The sequence below is a fragment of the Arvicola amphibius genome, chromosome 1 (genome assembly GCF_903992535.2).
Source record: "Arvicola amphibius chromosome 1, mArvAmp1.2, whole genome shotgun sequence".
NCBI lineage: Eukaryota > Metazoa > Chordata > Mammalia > Rodentia > Cricetidae > Arvicola > Arvicola amphibius.
In genome coordinates, this window is record NC_052047.1 from 42,195,350 (window position 1) to 42,199,766 (window position 4,417).

Sequence of the window (4,417 nt, forward strand, 5' to 3'; positions counted from 1 at the left end):
GAATCAATCCGGCAGGCATGTCATTGGAGCAGTAGCTGAGAGTTTGTCATTCTGTCAAGAAGAAAGAAGGAGACAGAGGAGGAGCTAAAAAAGATGATTGATAGATAGATAGATAGATAGATAGATAGACAGACAGACAGACAGATAGATAGAAAGATGTTGGTAATGGTGTTGTTTAATATTATTTTAACTGGCCAAAGATGTATTACATTGTTACACTGTATGATATTACTTTAACTGTGTAAAGGTGTATTGCATTTATTTATGCTGCATTTGCTTAATTATGTAAAGATGTATTGCATTTGTTTCACCTTGCCTTCCTAAGGCACCAGTTTGATCTAATAAAAAGCCAGGCAAAGAAAGAATAGGTGGGGTGGACAGGGAAAGAGAATAAATACGAGGTGAAATCTAGGCTCAAGAGAAGAACAAGAGAAGGAGTAGAAGAGAAGAAGCAAGATAGAACAAAGTACAGACCTGGGGCCAGAAGTCAGGCAGTCAGCAGCCAGCTAGCAAGAAAGTAAAAGGTATAAAGACCAGTGGCAAAACATAGATGAAGATAAATATTTTAAGGTGAAAGAGCTAGCAAGAAAAGAACCGAGCATTCAAAACTAGTAATAGGGTTCTGTGTGATTATTTGGGAGCTGGTTGGTGATCCAAAAGACAAAGCCTGGGATAATTGAATGGGTTTTGTAATACGAAAGCTTTACCCAGTGACATACCTTCTCCAACAATGTGTATTCCTATCATTTTTATTTCAATTAAATACTTCAAGAAGAGAAATTGTATTACTATTGTAAATCACAGTGCCTTGAACAACATAGTTACTTATAATAACTCTTTCAATCTAAGTCACATTTATTATTATAGAAAGTTGACGGTGATATCATTGCAAGAATATTTTCTTTTTTTTTACTTCTTCCTTTTTTCTTTCTATTTTCTATCTCTTTTTTAAGCTAAAGGAGAAACTTTTCAAGTTTTATTCAGGTTGTAAAAGCTGCCAACAACACATCATAGTTTATGTCCAACCTGGTCTTTACAGTCCCCTGGGAAGACTCACTTCGTGTTTTCCTTTTTCTTGTCCTTTATGCCAGCCTTGGTGGCATGGGAGACTGGAGAACCCATTGTATTTCCATTTGCTTTATTATTGGGATCCCCACCTGGAAAGTTCTCTAGGACACTCTGAAGGAATTCTGGGTTTTGCATCACAACGTAGTTATCCTTCTTCTTGCCTGGCTAAGATGTGACTGTAGGTAAGCTGGCTTTAATGTCAGGTGACTCTGCTCGGCCAAATTTTGCTCCCTGCAGGGACATCTACATGGCATAGGCATCCTGTTCCTTCTTAGGCATGCTGCTTAGGTCAGGAAGCCCAGCCCAACACAGCCAAATTCCTGCTTTCCAACAGTAATCTTTAGGAGGGCATTGTCAAGTATTCAGTCCAAGAGCTAGCAGTTCCAGCCTCGGCTGCACAGGCTGCCACTGCCTGCCATGCCTCCTCCTGCCACTGCCGCTGCTCTGCCATAGAAACATGAAGAGCTATGTCCAACTCAGGATCAGCACCGGCATCTACTCGAAACTTGAAGTCACTGGCACTGAGACCAAGCATGGCACCACTTTCACCAGCCAGAAAAAGATAATGGATTAGGGTATCAGCCAAGCTGAGCCCTGGAGACACTGTCACCAGATGTGATCCAGTTCCATCCTTGCCATTCAGTGTGTTCACAAAAGCCGTCATCTTCTCTGTGTTCACCTCCTCCTCCACAAAATTGATGATGTCAGCATTCACTTTTTCTTTATGAGGAATTGCCTAGTTTCCACAGATCCTTCTTATTGTTCTCCCCGGGGCTACCCACAAAGGCCGTCAGCTTCTCTGTGTTCACCTCCTCTTCCACAAAATTGATGACGTCAGCATTCACTTTTTCTTTATGAGGAATTGCCTAGTTTGCCCAGATCCTTCTCATTGTCCACCCCGGGGCTACCCACAAAGTCAATGATGCCCATCCTGTGATTCTTATCCCGCCAGTGCTTCAGAATCAGAGGGGCCACTCGAATGTCAGTGCAGAAGATGCTCTTGCCCTTCCTTGGATTGGACAGCATGGATCATAGAGAGGATAACGCCAGTGTCAGGGGTGAGCGTGGTCAGCCCTTCACAGACATTGGCCAGTGCGATGAGTCCCATGTAATTCTCACAGTTGTTTGAGTGACATATGATGTTGATGGCATCCTCCTGGGCCTGCAGCTGGGTGGGGAGTAAGTCTCCATTCCACAAGTACTCAGTGTTGCCCATATAAAGCACAGCTCTCCAACACTATTGTCCACGTTTCCTCTGTAGACCATCTCAGGGACTTGCAAGAATAATTTCATACGGATCACATTTATCAAATTTTGTAATTATACTGATCCACATAGTCATACCTTCTCATAGGCAAGACATGACTTTGCAGAAATGGCTGAAAGGAAATAGAATAATATTTTGTCAACCATAGTTTCAGTGAGAATTTTGTACAAATTCATTTCATTGATTACCTGGTATCATACCTTAACCAAATAGCTGATATTTCCCCCCATGATCTGTTACATGTTTCATTCCAGGCCTAATGAGGCAGAGGCACAATCAATCATATCAATGAGCCAAACAATTTGGAACCCTCACTTGAATGAACATGATACTTTGAAGATAAATTCTAGCCTCAAGGGGATCACTTATCATTAGTTTGTTGACCTCTTTCCTGTCCCAAATGAAATAGGTATATGAGGGAAGAAATAAATGATCTATAATAAACCATGATTTACCTTCTGATTTTAACCCACTTAAGGGCCATTACTTGCTTCGTATGGAAACCATGAAAGCTGATCTTTGATTTCAATTTTTACTCTACTGGCATCAAGAATTCTTGTGAAAATACAGAGATGAATGCAGCTTTAGGAAACTAAGTAGGAAAATCCTTACTAAGATTATTTGGGAGTACTTTAAGCATGAAACTTTGTTCTCTTCAACTAACTGATAGTTACTATTCACTCTAAATGTTAGTTTTGCATTTTTTAATCATTCAGAAAATGAAAGTGCCATTAATAACTTAAATGCGTGGATGTAGCCAACAAGTCACCAAATTTAGATTTTAATCAACTTTTTTCAGAACTAAGATCATAATTATACAGGAAAATTAACAAATCTCATCTTTTTCCAATAAGGAAAATTAAAGTGAAATGAAAACAAAGATCAATTGTGCAATGGCCCCACGGCTTTACTTTTCAGACTTCATGGAGTTACACAAACTTTCCCAAACTATCTTGATGCTAATTTTTCAGGAATATGAAAGACCTCAAATGACTCTTCTATAGACTAACCCCTTAAAGGTAATATTGAATATGTGTCCATTAGGTTCCACTTGATGTTCTGTGCAAAATTTTCTTCTAATGCAGATTTCAATAAGCAAGAGTGATTTAGTCAGCAAGGACAATGAAACTCTGATGCGTTCCCCATCCTTCAAGACTATTCAAAACTACACGCTATTATTTGCCTCTGTCAGGCTTTCAACATAATTCTTAGGATCCTATATGTCAGCACAATGCGAGCACTGCATAACTGGTCATGCAACAAATAGTCTCCATTGGAAAATAAATGATGTTTGTCTTCCCTTCTTTTTCAGACCCTCCTGTGCTTGACCTCTATATTACATCTTGTTCTGTGAAAGATTGAGACCTTGAAAAAGGCTAGCTTGTTATTTAACAGCAGGCGACTATGCTCTTTTGCCTTTTTTACTAAATCATAATTTTGGAACAGCATAATATTTTATTTCATGACTAAACGTGGGTTGCACATATTTTGATGAATAAAATAGCTTCCAAATATAAGTTATTGTTTTGATATTTTTACTTTAGTTATGCTAATTTTCTGGCTCTTCTTATCTTTACAGATAACTCATCCCAAACTACAACCTTAGTGGAATCTTTACTTCACTCATGTTTAAAAATCTCCTCACAGAAGAGGAGATTTAAAATGTGGGATTTTGTAACTTATCTGAAGTATCATCTTTAACTTTATTAACTGTTTGTTAACTGCTTTATTACAGAAAAAAAATTTTCAATATATCCTTGGCATTTGGATATACATAGTGGAAGAATGAGTGGAAACCTGGATCTCAGTAAGCAAATTCACATGTTATTGTAGGCTACTGTCATTTATTAGCTGAGGTATTAGGAAGAATAGCTTGAGTCTTCAGTCTTAGAAATCATTTCCAGCTTTATCTAATATTAATCTGACATCATTTCTCTAGATTGAATTCTCTATTCAAATAGACTTTTTCTGCACTCCTTTCATATATGACTGTTTTTCTTAGATTGTATTGACTAGTATTTCAATTGAGGCAACCAACCCAACTTCCTTAAATATTACTAAGATTAGTTATTGCTGGATGAG

General features: G+C 38.3%; 1 pseudogene; it reads right to left on the reverse strand.

The window, feature by feature from the left end:
- Positions 1–1,053: 1,053 nt before the first annotated feature.
- LOC119825695 lies at positions 1,054–4,030 on the reverse strand (annotated as a pseudogene).
- Between the last annotated feature and the right edge of the window lie 387 nt (positions 4,031–4,417).